The sequence below is a fragment of the Ictidomys tridecemlineatus genome, chromosome 5, assembly GCF_052094955.1.
Source record: "Ictidomys tridecemlineatus isolate mIctTri1 chromosome 5, mIctTri1.hap1, whole genome shotgun sequence".
NCBI classification, from domain to species: Eukaryota; Metazoa; Chordata; class Mammalia; order Rodentia; family Sciuridae; genus Ictidomys; species Ictidomys tridecemlineatus.
In genome coordinates, this window is record NC_135481.1 from 42,640,941 (window position 1) to 42,658,797 (window position 17,857).

A 17,857-nucleotide genomic window follows, 5' to 3' on the forward strand; every position below is an offset into this window, starting at 1 on the left:
TGTTAGGCTTTGGTGTTTTTAATGGTTTTAAGGCAAGGTTGCACATGGTCAACTATAGGGTGTTGAGAGTAGGTGGTGGTTTTCTCCCCCCCAGAAGTTAAATATATTACCAACAATATTTAAGGTCATCATCTATAGCCTTGCAATGTGTATTTGGTCCATAAATTCCACCAGCAGAAAACTTCTGAAGGTATGAAATTGTGCATGCGTTATGAGCCAGGTTGAAAGATCACCTCCAGTGTGTCCGGCCTCCTTCACAAATGCATGTCATTTTAAAAAGTACTTTCAGATCAAGCTTTTCATGTGCATCCTCCTCCAGGATAAAGGGCTTTTTCAGGGTTAATCATAAGAAATAATGTCTGTGCTCAAGGTAATTTGTCTGCCTGTGTTAAAAATTAAAATTTACATATAGATATTTATAGATAAATGAACAACTTTGATGGAGTTTGGAATCCTGAGTTTAAAAGATTATTATGAATTCATATTTAATATAAATTATATCATGGTATCTTTTTTACTTCAGACAATTAACTCTATATGCAAAGATGCCAGTGTAATGATTTGGTGACTAAACTTAATATTTTTCCTTTAAAAAAGAACAGACAATATGACATCATTTAAAAATTTTTCATGCAACATTCTTGAGATTTATGCTATGAGTTTGTTGTTACACAAACAATGACTGCTAAAGTGTGCAAAAGTGGGGAAGGAAGTGTGAGTATTTGGATGCTCCTTAATTTTTCAAATAAACATACTACCTTGGAATTTTGTAACTCCTAAACTTTGGATCTTTTGTTTAGAATAATATCATGAACTTTAGCTAAATATGTGATGTCAATTTGATATGGAAATAGTTGACTAATTCTGCAAACTTTTAACTTGGAAGAAATCCATAGTCGTATCTTATTTGAGGTTCTTCCATCTTTCCACTTTAGACAGCAGTAAGGGAAGTTCTATACAAATGAGCAAAACATCAGCTTCTATTGTTTAGTATTATATTTAGTTGGATAAAATTTTTATAAGTACATTATCAGTTTAATTAGTATGTTGCTGTTTAAACAGAAATAACACTTCTGACACAAACGAACTGTTGTTAATGGAGAAATTCGGTGCCACTTGGAAAAGAGAGATAGCTTCCCTCTCATTTTTGCTACCCCATTTTACATGGAAGCTTTTTGTAAAATTTAAATATTTGCATATTTTTACTTTAAATGCTCTTATGTAAACTCTGTCAAGTTCCCCATTTATAAATTAACTGTCACATCAGTTGAAAAAAAAGTTGGCAGCTTTTCTTCCATTCCTCTCAGTAAAGTAAAAGCTGAAGGGTTTACTTGGTAATTGGCTCGTGTGTAGGAAGTGTTGTATGAAATTATTAAGTTATTTCATTGAAGATTAGAGCCCAGAGTTCTCTACCCATGGTTCTAATGAATGCGATCATCTCAGGCTTAGTTTCTTTGCCAAATCCACATCCTATCATGTTAACCTTAACCCTCTTAAATATTTGGAGATGAATGATAATTGTAATAATATTCGTTTGCATTTCCTTGCCCCTATCCCATGCTAAGACAGAGGGATGATAGACTTGTCCAATTTCTATAATGCTTTTTCATGCCACCTCAGAAGGCACTTGCTCCTATCTCGGGTTTACTATTTAGTATAAAGAGTTCCGATTTGGGTATATTTAAGAAAGACTCAGCTGTCAAAAGCAAAGAAACTGGGAATGGTGTTTTGACAACCATATAGTGTTAAAGGAAATACTGTAGACTGAATAAAATTGCTTATGTTCTCCAAAACAAGAGTAATATAAAAACACTTTTTTATTTATATGGAAAAGCAAAAGCAGAAATAAATTCCAAAGGTTTCCCTTTCTTTAAGAAATTCTGAGAGAACTGCAGTCGCCATCTGTTAAGGGTTGGGAATTGAACAAGAAGCCACATTTAAAAGGAAAAAAGAAAAGACCAGGAAAGTAGTGTCTTCTATCTACTCCTTCTTCCTTCTACTCCCCAGGTCAGCACACACGCTCCCAACCCCCAGCTCCCCAGTTAGATTTGTGGAGAGGAGTCAATCAGGATCCTCTTTGCCTCCTCACCCCCTCCCGCCCCGCGGGCCTGTTAACCCAGAGCAGATTTGGGAAGGGAAATGTGGCTAATATCTCTAGCAGCTGTCAAAAAGAGCCCTTCCTTCAAAGGGACTGGACAGGGATCCTCCACAAGTTCCCCCATTAGTCTTGCAGGCCAGCAATTTGATAAGGAACTTGGACCTCTCCACTACAACTTGCCACATTGTTAGAAAGTCCAGGGTCTGGGTGTTTGGATGCATTGAGTAGCTTTGCATCCACCGCTCCCGGCCGCCCAGGGAGCAGGGTTGGTGCGGACGTGTGTCCGGTAGCCCGGGAGGAGGCAGGGCAGAGTCATGGGCAGCTTCAGAGGGCACTCGGAGGGCTAGTTGGGCCCTCTCCTGGCCTTCCCTTTGCGTGTGTGTTTGATAGACAAAAGTGCTTCAAACTGTGTGTGTGTGTGTGTGTGTGTAACAGTTACAGTTGGCTGTAATCAAATGAGCGCGCTGCGCGTGGGCGAGCCCTCTAGGACCAGCCAGGGCTGGGAGGAAGGTGCTGCGCAGGGAGATGCGGGTCTGATGGGGGAGGCCAGTCAGATTGTGATGAGAATGGAGACGGTCGGGGCAGTGTTTGAAGGGAGGTTTTAATATTAATAGTTTCGGTGTAGAGACAGAAGGGAGATTGCGTCTACGGCTCCTCCGGGCAGACTCTGGGTGACAGGGATGATGGATGATCCGGCAGAGCCCAGCAGCTCCTCCCCTCCAGCCCCGACTGTGTCAAAGCTACTTTAGTTGAAGCTTTAGAAATAAAATAAACAGCATCACCCCCCCCACACACACACACACACTTCGTGCACCTCCACCCCACCCCCGCTTTCCGACATCGATTTATGGATCATTATGAATCAATTACTGCTCTCAATACTTTCCCATTGGCTTAAATAAAACAGTCGAAAGATGAAAACGTGGGGTTCGGTGGGGATTTTTTATTTTTTTCCCCTGACAGGAACAATCGCAAAATCCATTATCTCATAATCAGAGGCACTGGGTTAGGAGGTGAAGAGAAAGGAAGGGGTCACCCAGGAAATAACTGGGGGGGACGCCGGAGGGGGAGGTGCGCCCAGCTGCAGCCTTTGTTTTATTTCAGATGGGTTTGGTTTGTTTGTTGTTTGTTTGGGTTTTGGGTTTTTTTTTTCTTTTTTTTTCTTTTTTTTTGAAACTGGGAGAATTCGCGTGAGAATGAGATGCCTACAAGTTTTGTGACCTAATTATTTAATTCCTTTGGAGAAACCTATTTGAATGTGTGTCTCGGCAAACATCATCTGTTGTTGGTAGTGAGGTCGCACGTGGGAAAAGGTGTGGAGGAATGAGTCCGTCTGGAGGGCGGATTTTCACTTTGTTGTGAGCAACTGTGCGCGGGAGGGTTCGCTGCCGGGTAGGGAGGATCTCCCTCCCGCGACCGTGCCCTCTCCCCCCCCACCCCCGCCCCCGCCCCCGCCCCCGCCCCCGCCGCTGGCTGTTTTGTCGTTGGAACTGGTTTGGATCTGGACCCGTCGCCCCCACTCGCCCGCCCCCTCCCCCGGCCGCCCGAGGCTTTTCTTCCCTCTCTCGCCTCTTCCGCGGCGGTGCTGGGGTCCTCTAGGTGTTTCTATGACTACATTGTGTGTGTGGGAGGGTCAGATGTGGGGGTTGCCCGCGAGAGGGCCGTTCCTGGGCGATCATTTATCAATGTCACCCACATAATGATTCTCTCTGCAGCCTCCTATTGATGAGGATAATTACATTAGCTCAGAGTGACTGATCAATGAAAAACCACCACACAAAAACTTCTTTACTCCTCTATAATACCAAAAACCGATACAGAAATAACATAGAGAGCCTGATTTTTTCTTTCCCTTCTCTATCCACCAATGGATTCTGCTCCCCCCCACCCACTCACCCCAACCAAAGGACGGGGGAATAAAGTAAGAAAATAGATCTAGGTTTGTTTCGTTTCAAGGAGGATGCAATTTTGCCCGTGAATGCATTTTCTCTAAATGTGTTGGCTTCATTCCTCCTTTGGTAAAGAATATCAACGGATTTGCTAATGTGAGTTGCTTTTAGACTGGTCTGTGGTTTTCCGTTCTTTTTATTTCTTTCCTTCCCTTTGGGCATTTTTTTTTCCTGTGCTTTAAAAAAAAAGACAATTCTTTTTATAAGTAACTGGAAAAAAAGAAATTACTCTAGACCCTCCTGTTTAATATAAAGCGTTTGTCTTAGTCGGGTTATCTTTTGTCTTTATCACTTCATAAAGTAGCGCAATTAAAGATGTGGTGTTGCATGGGTATAAAGGGTGGATCCATTATACTGCGACATAATACGCTATATTCTCGCCTGAAAGTTTGCAGCTAAATTACGATTTCGCTTTTTCTAGACTTAAAAATCAATATTTTCTCAATTAAAGAGAATTTTAATGCTTTACTTGCGAGTTGTTAAAGGCGCTGTAAATTTTATTGTAATGCTTCTTGACTTCGGACTAGATACAGGAGACCGGTTGATTCTCGTGGTCTTTTTCCTCTCAGAGAACCTAGCCCAGGAACGTCCAGTGGTTTCAGATCAAATCGAAGCAACAAAGGTAAGGAGAGTTTTGAAAGGGACGGGGCCAAGGGTGGGGAGCCCTCCAGGGGTGCCCTCCATCACCAGAAGCCATTGTCTTCTATGTTTTCTCCTCCCTGTGTCCCGCCTCCTGAAAGTGACAGAAGTGTCCATTTTACTCTAATCTTTCTCAAAGGGGAGCACATTAGACTCCCATCTGCTCTGGGATGGTCAGAAAAGGAGCTCCATTTGGGGAGCATTACAGTCACTTCCCAACGCCCCCCTTCTCTTATTTTGCCAATGTGTGGCTCTTTTACAAAATCTGCCATATTTTATATGTGCTCTGGCCTCTGTGTCAGAAATCATTCCCCACCCTCAGGAGCTCGTACTGTTTACAGATGTTTTCTTCTTCCACACGTCCCACCTAGTAAAAGTTCCCGCAGAGAATTAACTGTGGTGTGTTAATAGCCCAGATCTGCTACTGTTCTCTCCTGCAAACTTGAAATCTGGGAATGGGGAGGATGGCATTGAACTAACATGGAAGAGCAGCCCAAGGCCCCTCAGAAGCCCAGAGATGAGCATTCCCAGGCCCAAGGACTTGGTGGGAAGCAAGGCAGTGAAACTTTCACAAAGTAAAGCAGAGGAGGTTGAAAATGAGGCTAGAATTGGCTGTAATGAAAGAAGAATAGAACAAGGCAGAAACTGAACCTTGGGGACTTTTTATAAAATAGTAATAATAATAAAGGAAAATTGAGTATCTAAGGCTTGCTACTAAACTTTTTGATCCCAAAGTCTGTTTAAAAACAAGTCCTCAGGGATGCCAGGAAGGGCCTGAGTTTCCAAATGGAACAACTCACAAAGTTCCCTTTGCAATTCCTTCTTCTGTTAATTTGCTGGGAATGAGAAAACTAGGGAAAGGGCTATGTGTGTGGTGTACCAAGGGCTTAAGTAAGAGTATGATGGGAAGGGGCACCTAGATATAATGAGGTTGCTGTTTTAAGTTGAATAGAAAATGGAGCAGAATAGACAAAAAGCCACACAGCACCATGATGCACTTTAAAATATTCCCGCCTACCTGCCTCCTTTTTTTTCCTCTAACTACACATTATATGGAATAGTATATACATCGGTGGGGAAAATTTCTTGTTCATCATGTTCTATCCATAGACCCACCCACTGATCCCCCTTCCCTTAGATTCCTGACATGTAAGCCTAGACCATGGCCTTTTTATCAAGTGAGTGGGGCTTTGTTAATGTATTTGTACTTTTCTGCTTTCAGTCTAAGTTTCTCTCTTTGGAGGAGGGAGGAGGTGCAAGAAAGGAGGGGGAGGGGAGCAGAACACAAAGACTTTATCTAGTTCTCACCAAGCAGGTTTCAAAATAGGAACTTAATGGGAAGAAAGAAGAAAGAATAAAAAAAAATAAAGAGGGGCGTGAGAATTGTTTATTACAACAGGTTTACTTGTCTGGAAGAGAGGTAGTTCTGTGAATATCTTTCCCTTTGAAGATTCTGTTTTCCTCATATTGAAACATTTTCAAATTTTAATCCTTTAGCAGACAAAACCTCAATATAAATATGACATGGGCCACTGGCAAAAAAACGAACTTAAACTCAGAGCTGGAGGGGAGGGGTTGAGGGGAGAGCCCTTTCTGATTAATAACTAGCAGGGTAATGTTGAGGGCTTTTTCTGCCCGATTGCCTTTTTGAATTAGAGCCGATTTCTTCACACTTCAATAGTGCCTGTCTCCTTTAAAATGACTGGCAGATTTGTTTCTCTTTTTTCTCTCCCTGAGACTTAATGATGTAAATTTTCTAATTAGTTAAATCATATTGCTTACAGGCCTAATATTTACCGTGTAAGAAATGATCATTTTGATTTGGACCTTTTGAAATATACTGAGAAATAACATTTGGCTTTTGGGTTGAGGGATGAGAGAGGAGGAAGCTCTATTACAGAAAGCAGTTTAGAGGAGAGAAGGCACGGACCCGGGCAACATGTTAAATTAATAGTTAAAGTTGAGCTGGGCTCACACCCCAAGTCCGCTTTTATTTTTCAATCAGCGAAGATTTAATTGGCAGCCCTCGGGCCGGGCGATCTGATATTTTCTCATTAGTTTCCCATCACTAATCTTGAGTGTTAGATTGGCTTAAAGGTTGTCAACATTTGACCAGTTTTATTTAAAGGAAAAAGAATTGCGCATTAAAGCTCTGGGATGTGAGATCTGCAAATAAATCCTGCTTGGATCAGCGGAACCAACATGCAAAAAAAAATGTTGACTATTAATCGTCGCATCTAATAAGTTGCATTAGTGTGTATTTCAAGACTAAGATCACACACGTGCTGTATAGATACAGAAGAAAAGGACGAGTTTGATGGGGACGGGATGGGGATGGGTAGGTTCAGTGAGACATAGATACATTTCGAACTGGGGGTAAATAACCCAAGTAGAATCTCTGTTGAGGGTTTAGGAACTACAATCCCTCCTCCCCTTCCCTTTGCAGCTGCGTGAAACTAAAGCCTGCCTTGCAAGCTCCAAGCGTCTCAGCTGTCTGGTCCAGAGATAACATCAGAGCGCCCCCTGCTGGCCCGCCGAGTAGACCACGGCCAGTCAGCCCCCTGCGAAGCGAATCGTATCGTGTTTTTCCGAGCTCTCCCCCGCCCTTTCTTGACTTCTTCTACCAAACCTACCTTCATTTTGCTGCAAAACGCCCCGGCAAGGGAATAACTTGTCAAGGCTGAACATTTAAATGAATAAACGATAATAATAATAATAAAATGCGAAGGAACTCACACCTTCACTTGGCCTCCGGGGAATAAACTAACACATTTTCGTTTTCTAAATCTCTTTATTCTGTGAGGTTTTGCTGTAGTTTCTTTCTGCTGAACTGTAGATTCCAAGGAAATGTTTTAAAAGATGCTGTAGAAGTTCTTTTTTTTTTAAAAAAGAAGTATATCTGATGGAAAAAGCGGCCAATACAAAACGATATTTCACATCCTTGCAAAATCAAACTCCTGGGGACTCTTCACTGTTTTACCAAAGTCCAGAGGAATCCTTTCGGAATTCAGACAGTTCCTTGTGGTAAATGACCCTTTCCTGCACCCTGCACCCTCCAAGAAATACCAACCCCATCTGAAATTTTCTTTTTTCTCTTATTTTCATTAATTTTTTTTAATTTAAAAGTTGTCACAGTACCCATCTACCTAAACATACACACACACACACACACACACACACACACACACACTTTTTATGCCCCACTTGTGTGCCTATTCTTTACTGGCTTGTGCTTCTCAATTTTGCTGGAAACGGAAAGGGTGGTTGAAGTGCAGCAAAATAAACCGCGATGTCTTTGACACTTGATCTTACTATGGCATTTCACGTCCAATGCAAGCTGTGGGACTGCTACCATCTGAGTGTTTGGGTTATTTTTCAACGGTTCGATGCAAAGAGGCGTTTTCTTGGCTTCCCAATTAATCTTCAGTGGGATTTATGAGCACTGTGTAACACGAGGGCGCACAGGTAACGAGAGCCGGGGCAATCTCGGGTTGGCCGACGCGCCGACTCCACCGTCAGCCTCTACCCTTGGGAAAGAAGCTGGCAAAGCAGCCCTGACTCGGAAAAGTCTTCTGACCACAGCTAGACCCCCACATGAAGCACGTAAATCTACAGGGCGGAACGACTTCAGTTTCTGGGGGAATTTTTGGTTTTGCTTTTGCAAGTACCAGATTGCGGGATTTTGTGAAAGCAATTCTCAGAAATGAGCGGGGGAAGAAACATCGGGCAGGGAGGACAGTAGGGAAAAGGTGGATCTCCTGACTTTAATTTCCTGCCAGGTCTTCGGTTTAAAAATCCGTTCTCTTTCCTCGCTTCTCTGCAGAATCTCCCGTGTCAACCCTTCTACAACTCATGCCCCGCCCCTCTTTGGGGAAGCTCCAGGACGGGACAGGGACCCAGAAACCCCAGAGAAGGAGCTCTCCCAGGGCAAGGCAGAGGTAGGAGACAGCCTGGTTCTTCACGCTGGTGAAATGACACCTCAGTATAGCTGTGCTTGAAAAATTGCTGGGGCTATTGTGACAACTGAGATAAAGTTAAATATTTATATCCAAGCTGTTATCATTTTGGGGGGTCTGTTTTGAAGAAGTTCATTGCATTCAAACTTACTTTATACATAAATCCTGCTCTGGGGAAACAGAATCTACTGCCTGCCACTGCGGTTGACTTTTTGAAAGGTCCCCATTAAGCTCAGAAGTGTAAGGAAAACTATTGCAGACCACAAGTTCATTTAAATATATGTGTATATATGTATATGGAATGTATATATCTGTGCATGTATGAACACAATAAAATAATAAAGACAAGTAAGGAGGTCCCTCATTGCAACTGAATCTAAAAAATTTCTTCCAGTAATATATTTTCATAGAAGAGGAAAATATGAAAATCTCATTGTATTTGTCTCAGTTCGACTTAATAAAATTTGGAGGCATTGACAGTCTGGCCAATGTTCTAAGTAAATTAATGCAAAGGTCCCTAGGAAGAGACAGAAAATACCCCCTGCCATTAATCTTAAACCACTTGAAGATTATGATTAAAAGAATGAGCTCACTAAGCATTATCATCTCAAATAGCTGTTAACAGCCCCCATCCCTTATTGTGGCAACAGAGTAAACTCTCCACTAGAGATGGTATTCCTTCCCCCCCTTTTTATCTTTGTTTTTGGTTTGCTTTAAAGGTAAATAAGGGAAAACAGAAGCGAATAAAAGTATCTCAAAAGTCTTGGAATTGCTGCTGTTAAACGGCTTCTTGTTCATTTCTGATTTTCTCCTCTTTTTCTACAAAGGAAAAACAAATCAAATGGCAAGCCTACATTTGATGTGAAGAAAACACTAACAACAGCAGTGTAGGTGTGTTTTTCTTTTTCCCTGAAAAATATTTTTTATATTCAGCAATTTATCGAGTTGAAAGCTGTGGAGATGTAAAAGATGTTCCCTTGTCCACATCTATTCGCTGACTTTCATCACTTGAGTTTTGTAGGCTTTTATAACAAATAGAAATTATGGGAAAGAGAATTAGACACTTGCCAAAGGAACAACAATATTATACACTTTCAAATAGCTCCCTCAAATCCTGTATTTGGGTGCCGACAGGGAGGCAGAGGGGCAGCTATTTCCCCTAACAAACCCCAAAGCCTCATTAGACAGAGAGAGGGATGAGAACTCCGTTACCGGGCATTCAGATAAAAATGCAAGCAGTTTTCCTTTGCCCCCAGAGTCCTAGAAAAGGACGCCCCCAAATATGCAAAAGCCCTTATGTTTTCCTGAGAATTGGGCGGACCTTTCCGAGAAATACACAGTAATTAACATTTTAAAAAGCCAAATGCTAAAGCTAGAGGTGGCTAACTACAACAACAACAAAAGTGCTAAAAATCATTCTTCGAACTCTGCAAATTTCCAGATAGCACAGATAATCAATGCAATGCGCCCCCTCTAATCGAGCAGTAAGCTCTCCTGCCGGGAGAGGTTTCCAGTTGAAAGAGGAATTAGAAATCCCACCTCTCCTTAGAAAGAAGAGAGAGGTTACCCGGAGGCTCTGGGAGGGGAGGTAAGGACGTTGCCCTCCTCCCAGCCCGTGCTTCCCACCTGTTCCCTCCGTCCCGAGACTGGAGCAATTTCACTCCAGGGGTATTCGGAGCGATTGAGACTCTTACCAAACCAAGAAGGAAATTCAAGATCCCTCAAGGCCAAAGGCCCTGCCACAGGGACTGAACCTCCGGGTACGTGGCACAAGCAAAGGCCTGCCCAGTTCCCGGGCCGGGCTCCCGCGCACGGTGGACAAAAGGTGCACAGGCCATGTTGGTCCCCGAGCGAGTGTGAAACTCAATGGAGTGAAACAGTCTTCCCGCCACGCTACGGTGCGTGCGTACGTGTGTGTGCGCGCACGCGCACGTGTGTGAAACACGTGCACTTGGTGCGGGCTGCCAGCCGCAGACGTCAATTAGGAAAGTTCCGCCGCGCGACTTCCCGGCCCTCCATCTACATCTTCACTCCACCCCTCTCCTTTGCTTTAGCCATCCTCACGTACTCCCCAAGCCCCGGGTCACTCTCTGGACAGGTGTGAAGCTTTAAACTCCCAGGAAAAGATCCACCAGAGGAAAGTAGGAGGCAAGAGGAGGAGGGGTTGGGAAGCTCAGACATCCCTATTTCGGAGTAATTGTCATCACACTGGATCTTTTCACCCCCTAATCTATGGTATCCAAAAACAGGTTGATTCGCGGGTAAATGGGGCTCACGAAAACGTCGGGATTTGCACGCAGGCTCCTGAGACTTGTGCAAGCTTTGATTAGGTTCAAAAGTATGATTTTAATTTTCTTAATGAAGGCCCGCTCTAGAGCTCAGCTGGTAATGGCTGTGCCGAGTTTAATAGACTTCTGTCGAACAGGAAAAGGACGGATAACTATCGGTTATAAGTAATCTGCTCTAATGCAATTATTTTCCCAGGTTCTAAAGTCATTGTGCGGAGAAGGCAGGAGTGAATTGAGTCCCCAGGGACAGCGGACTCGGGGCAAGAAGACCGCCTGAAATATGATCCGAACCTGTTTTGTGTGATGCACTTGGGTTTGGGGGTCAGGTCGAAGGTTTCAAAGCTCTTAGTGTGCATGTGTGAATCTCAGTCTCCCCACCCCCTCCACTCCGACCTCTTCTCTTGTCCCTCTCCCCATTTCTCCCTCTTTGCCTTTTTCCACACTTCTCCGAAAATCTATTTTGTTTGTCCGTGTGAATTTTAGGCTTATCTATTAAGTTCAAAGTATTTCTCAGAAACATTCACACAGAAGGAGGCTCTTGGGCTGTAAATGAGCCCATTTGCCGTTTGAAATAGAATAAAATTTGAGATGTTTAGGATACTGATGTCACTGTACACACACACACAGCTAACATTGAGATTTTTTTTTTTTTCTGTTGGAATAAGAAACCAATCCAGGTCACTATGTGAAAGCAAGTTCCCCTAAATTTTAGGACTTACATAAATTGCACTTGAGGCATTTTTTCATTTGGAATTGTCCAAACTCTTTTCAGCTTTCCACTTTACCTGGTAAACATGAAGGGAAGGAAGTCGTGCTTTTAAAAGATAAAAATCATCAACAAGATTGATAATTTCCCCTCTTATAGAAAACAAGCCAGATCCATGGACAGAAAGTCCTGCATTCTCAACCAGATGAAGGATTGGAAGGGAGCTCAGGCCCTGAGGCAGGTGACACTGGACACTGCTGGGCACCTGAGCCACACATTTGCACCTGCACCTCATCACACCATGCTCCAGCCCCTCTTTTCCAGCTAGTTTCCCTTACCAGTGCTGGGGAATAAAAATAGTTCTTGGGACCAAGCACAAAGAGGGTTAAATGAACTTCAAGCTTTAGGTGTTATATTCCAGACTCCCTGGTGAGTAAGGGTAGCTTCCTGAAGATTCACAAATTCACAGATCACAAATTAGCCTTGTACGTTTCTCTTTTCTCTTTCCTTTCTTCTCCTACAAAAACAGACACACACACACACACACACACACACACACACACACACAGCAACTTAGTCATGTGCATACATACAAACCTACAAGGCTCTGTAATTACTGTCACCTCTTCCCACCAATCCTACCAGATTCCTTCTCACTTCTGCAGCCAGAACACACAAAAAGGGAAAGAGAGAACAACAATACAAGTAAAAAGCCATGTGCAAACCCCTCTCAAGACCTGCTGGAGGAAGAGTACAACTAGCGTCAAAATGCAGGAGATTGGGGTGCAATGGCAAGTGAGGATCTTCTTGGTTCCAGTCTTGTGGTGGACACCTCTCCTGGAGGGTGGAAGTTAGGTGAGGGGTGTTTTTGATTTCCCTGTGCTCTTCCTAAGTTCCTGGGAAGGGAACTAGGAAGAGATCCAGGCTTTGACCCCAGGGAGTCCCAGGACTTGGAGAAATTGCACAGGGTAAGCACCTACGAATTGTTGGGATGTAAGGTCCTGTTGGCCAGAGCAGAAGTCTGCAATCGTGGAGACCCATGTTCAACTCCTTGATCCCTTTGCCTTAGCACCCTTTAAAGACACAGAAGGTTGCTGAGAATGCCCAGGTCTACTCTACTCCTGCAACCTGGTACCAGAGATAGAGGGCCTGTCTCTGGCTCCAAGGGCAAATTTGGGGCTGGAGAAGGAAGTGCTGTCAGAATCACTCCCCACCTCACTCCCACCTTACCCCATAAGTTTCATCTCTAGATCTCTATTATCCCTTCTAAGGGCAGGCCAGCAGGATTATTGTGTAGTTTGGGAGACCTGGCAGAGTAACAGCAAAGACCTGGATGGGTCTAATTCTGCTTTTGGAAAGTAGGAGGAGAGAAGAAGAAAGAGACACAATTACCGAAAAGTGAGTTTTCCAACAGCTTCCTCAACCAAGCAAGTTTAGAAAAGTCCATTACCTCCCATCTCATCCACCACTCTGGAAGGAACTTAAACATATGAAGAATCACATCTCCCTTGCCACGTGAAAACTTGTTGCAAAGATGTCTTGAGGGCTCTGACTAATGCCACTTGCAGGCTCATTCTTACTTCTGAAGCAAAGGAATAGATTATATCTGGGGAAGAGGCCTCCAGAGTTAGGTTTGCTTCTCCCTCTTTTACACTCCTGTTTTAAATGTCTGTAGAGGAAAACATTTACTCTCCTCTTTTAAATGTAGTAGGAAGCTTTTTTTTTTTTAGTCAATCAAATGTGTAATTGTGTTTACATAGAATTAAGGTGTAAATTATCTTTTTTTTCCAACTATGCATAGATATGTTTAAAGGATTGGCCTGAACAGAGTGTGCTTTTAAAGAGAAAAAAAACTCTGAAATATAAGCTTCAAAGTTAAGAATATCTTGGATAATAATGTTTCCTAAACCAAACTAACCAATACACAAAAATAATACATTATTGTGTCTTTAAAGCAAGTTCCCCTAAAAGAAATTAGAAGCAATATCTGACTGCTTGTTTATTTATCCAGGTCTCTTAATTTTAGTGCAGATTCAATAATGTGCTCAAAAAAGGGTGATATTTCCACCAAAAGAGAGCTAAGACAGTTACTTATACTTTGCAGCTCATTCATGGACCTCATGACTTTTTGAATGTTCAAATGAGGTTTAAATAAAATAAGGTCCCAGGGGATTGATGAGTTCAAGTTACTTTTATTTTATTTCTAAATTAGAAATTTTATTTCTAAATTATGTTCAATTTGATTTTCTTGCTTTTCTATAAAGGGCCTTAGAAAATCCAATAGGAGTGGACAATTTACAGCATGTCCTATGTCCTATGACATATTTGTAAAATTGCGTGGTGACGTATGCCTCCTTTAATGTTTCTGTGGAGACCAAAGTATTCCCAATTAGATTTAGAAACATAGCTGGCATGCTAATTCAAAGGCATTCACTTCAAAGACATAATAATCACTAAATTTTGACAAATTTTCTAAACTATCTCTAAATTTCTAAGCAGAAGTTTACAGACTGTTCAGAGTCTCATTCCCTGGATATTGGCATGCTGTTTTCAATGGCCAGCTATGTTGAGTGTATGTTGAGTGTCTGTCTGACCAGATAATGGCTGAAGACAGAAGTTTGCAATAAATCTACAGTTCAGTTTAACATAATATAGTTTGCAATATTTAAGAGATTACATGCTCTTCAGATCAATGCCTTGAAAGCATGCCAGCTATGTTTCTAAATCTAATTGGGAATACTTTTGTCTCCGCCCCCAGCCACCAGTGAGAGGCAATAGCCAAACCCCCCTTCCACCATTATACGATAGCATCAGCTTTTAATCAGCAAGAGGCACTCCTATTTAAATTTACAGGATGACTCTTTATTTCATTTATCTTTTCTTTTGGAGGAAAGTGAAACAAGAGCAACACCCTTATTAATTATAAGATTGATGGGGTGAAAAAAGCCAAATGAATTTGGCTTGCAAATTATTAGTAGAGGTATGAATATTTATGAATGTGCCAGGAACTGCAGTCATGAACCCTGGCTATCAAGCTTGGGAGACAGTCAGACCAATGTATTCAATGAGGGTTCAGTCTTCCCAAATCTGACATGACATAAATGGAAACTTCTAAATTAGACCCAGGGTGGGCTCCCATCAAATAAGTTACTTTTGTGTGTGTGTGTGTGTGTGTGTGTGTGTGTGTGTGTGTGTAGCTAATCTTGCTAAATATGAAGTTTGCAAGGCCTCCACCATAAACTTTAAAAACCTTCTAAGGTAAAGGCAGATAAGTTTTGGGGAGAGAATTTTTTTCATTTTTTCCTTCTTGATATCCATTGATATTTTAAGTCGAGTTTATCTGTAAAATATTTGTGACATGTATCTTTAAAATTTAAAACTTCATTCTGTGTAAAAATATTGAAAACCTAAAATACCCTGGGAATAGAGAGGATTTAAATAGACATGATCTAAGTTAGATACAGAGAGAAATAAGAGGTAAAGAGAGATCAGCAGCTGGGCACAGTGATGCATGCCTAGAATGTAAGCCACTCAGGAGGCAAAGGTAGGTGGACCACAAGTTCAAGGCTAGCCTCAGCAACTTAGCAAGACCCTGTCTCAAAATTAAAAAAACAACAACAAAAAAAAAATTAAAAGGACTGGGGATGTAGCTCAGTGGTGAAGAGCCCCTGGGTTCAACCCCAAGTACCCCTCACTCCTAGTAAAAAGAGAGAGAGAGAGAGAGAGAGAGAGAGAGAGAGAGAGAGAGAGAGAGAGAGAGAGAGAGAGAGAGAGAGAGAACAGGGCAATTTCTTATTTCTTTGCTTATTTTCCTTTTAATGTACCACAATTATTCAAGCTTTCATCCCAGAGTGAGGAAATGTAAATAAAAGGCAGAGGCAGAAAGGGGTCAAGGTAGAAAGGAAAAAGGTCAAAACAAGGATTTAATAATTCGGTAAAAGACAAACTGTATTTTCCTCTTGATTATACATTTAAGAGTTCTGTGGTGCTTCTGAAACAGGGTTGGAAGTTTGAGATTTAATGAGCACAACTCCTATCTCATCCCCAGTTTCTTTTCCGTAGAAGAATGGTTGAGTGGGAGCTGACCCAACCCTCTGGAAACAGCTCATTCTGACATCACAGCCAGCTTTGCACATACACTTTGAAAAGGAAGACAAGTTGTTTTCAAAACAGAAATGCTAAGCATTCTAAAAAGCATAAGCAATTTAAAAAATGCTCCTCAAATTTTCTGAAAATCTCCCAAGTACATGTTCTTGTTGTTGTTGTTGTTGTTTTCACAATTGTAAGTGGATATTTGTGCTAAATTGATGCTTTATGTATATCCTGTCTCAATTTGTCTGTTCACTGTAAGGATATAATTTTTTTTTTAAAGAAGCGATACCACTGACAACAATTTACTTAGATTCACCAACCTTGAAATTGATGCATCTCCTATCAATCACATTCAGTAGATACAGTAAAACACATTCAACATTTGTATATCAATAGTGGCACACACACAAATCTGTTTTGTTCAATTTAAATGCTCTTCAACATGTCATTTCATATTTTTCTGGAACATGTTATGGGTTAGTCATCCTGTTTCAGTTGATTGTTAAATCCTTAACCTAATGAAAATTCAAAATAGAATATTTACTTGTCATGGATTTCAGAGCTGAAAAGTGGGCTTTAGGGATCATTTGGCCAATCCCTTTTATCTTCTTGACAACGGATTGGAAATGTAAAGATGTCAGCTGACCAGGTCAACTCGTGAAATAAGGTACTCTTGTTTCTGACAAGACCCCAAAATTCTAACTGAAGGCCAGTTTTTATTATGATATGGTGCATTCCCATTTCTGTTCTTTGTATTAGGGATATATTTATAACATTATGTGTAGACTTTTCTATTAATAATTTTTTTTCCAGTGCACTGACAAGGAAATTCTTATTAAAAAGTAATAAGATATTGACTGGTCTGTTTGCCAATATGAAGATTTGTTGTTGATCTGAGATGTCTATATCGATTAGGTAAGAATGAGGTCTATCTTCTACCTGCAGAATAAATAGATCTCAGGATTGGCACAAAAACAAACTTGGTATTAATAGAAATACAACCCTCTCTATTTATTGGTTGGACCTCAGTTCAATCAAGCTAGAAACAGGTATAAATAGAAACAAATGCAAGAGAGACTTTAAAATTTCCAAAAAAAAGTTCCAGCAGGGACATTTACACTGATCCTCAGAGTTCCATGACTTCAGTACTAGGAACCTTCTTCTAGGTAACCTTCCCACCTTGCTCTTCTCTTTGCCCCAAATTGAATCCTACACGTGCTCATATTTTTTACATTAAGGGAAATCCTATTCATGCCTGAGATGATCTTGTATTTATGATGGCCTCTTCTGTCAAACTGTTATTTCTGTAGCTTGCTGTCAAAAATGTCACTCAAAGTTTCCTTTCCACCTCTCTTTACTCTCTGTCATAGTAACTTAGAAGGTCTAATCCTAGTGGAATCTATTTCACCTATAAAATATAGTGAGGAGAAATTTTATTTCCATTTTCCCCTTCTCCAACCCCAAATTTTCATTTTGCTTGGGTTTTAGATTTTTATGGAAGCAGTTATACTTAAGTTTCAAATACCTAACTTTTGTGTGAAAAGTTTATGTATAAATATTTTAGGGTATTTCCTGAGTCTGTGCTACTTAGGTTAATACTGAGGCAAGAGACTAAACAACACTGAAACAAAAATACCCTCTAATTATGGAAAATTCTGAAGCAAAAAGGGCAGATATTTGGTTGTTTAATATAAAAAATAAAATATCAAATTGTTGGCATTTAAAACTTTTTTCTTTCTCAATGGGCTCCTCTTCACTACGTTTTCATTTCATTATTTTTGCATGAATATGATAAATGGTCATTAAGTCTGTTTTTATTTAATGTTCATAAAAACTGGTAGGTTTTCAAACAGATGTGGCCTGATATGGTTCAGTGAATTTAGTGGACTTCTCATATAAATGGAATAATAACCATACGGAAGATGAATTTTATACCCTTGCTTACCTCTTCCAGAACTCACTCTTATTATAATTACAAATAGTGTTTATTATGTATAATGGACTATACACATCACGTCCAGGCATTGCACAGAACCCCACCTGGGGTTCAGACATGGCACAGTTACATATACTTTTTTTCTACAAAAAAAAAAAAAAATGTAATGGAGCCCACCCAGTTTGTGAATGAA

The 17,857-nt window shown here is 41.2% G+C and overlaps 1 long non-coding RNA gene across 2 annotated transcripts; it reads left to right on the plus strand.

Annotated features, from left to right (window-relative positions):
• Positions 1-3,684: 3,684 nt before the first annotated feature.
• Positions 3,685-14,169, plus strand: LOC120886398 (uncharacterized). Of its 2 annotated transcripts, XR_005729383.2 has the most exons (4): positions 3,685-4,143; positions 4,617-4,669; positions 7,133-8,624; positions 11,127-14,169. It is a non-coding gene; the product is annotated as an uncharacterized LOC120886398 (long non-coding RNA). The 2 variants fall into 2 exon arrangements; XR_005729382.2 differs by lacking the exon at positions 11,127-14,169 and having other exon boundaries at positions 7,133-9,405.
• Positions 14,170-17,857: the final 3,688 nt, after the last annotated feature.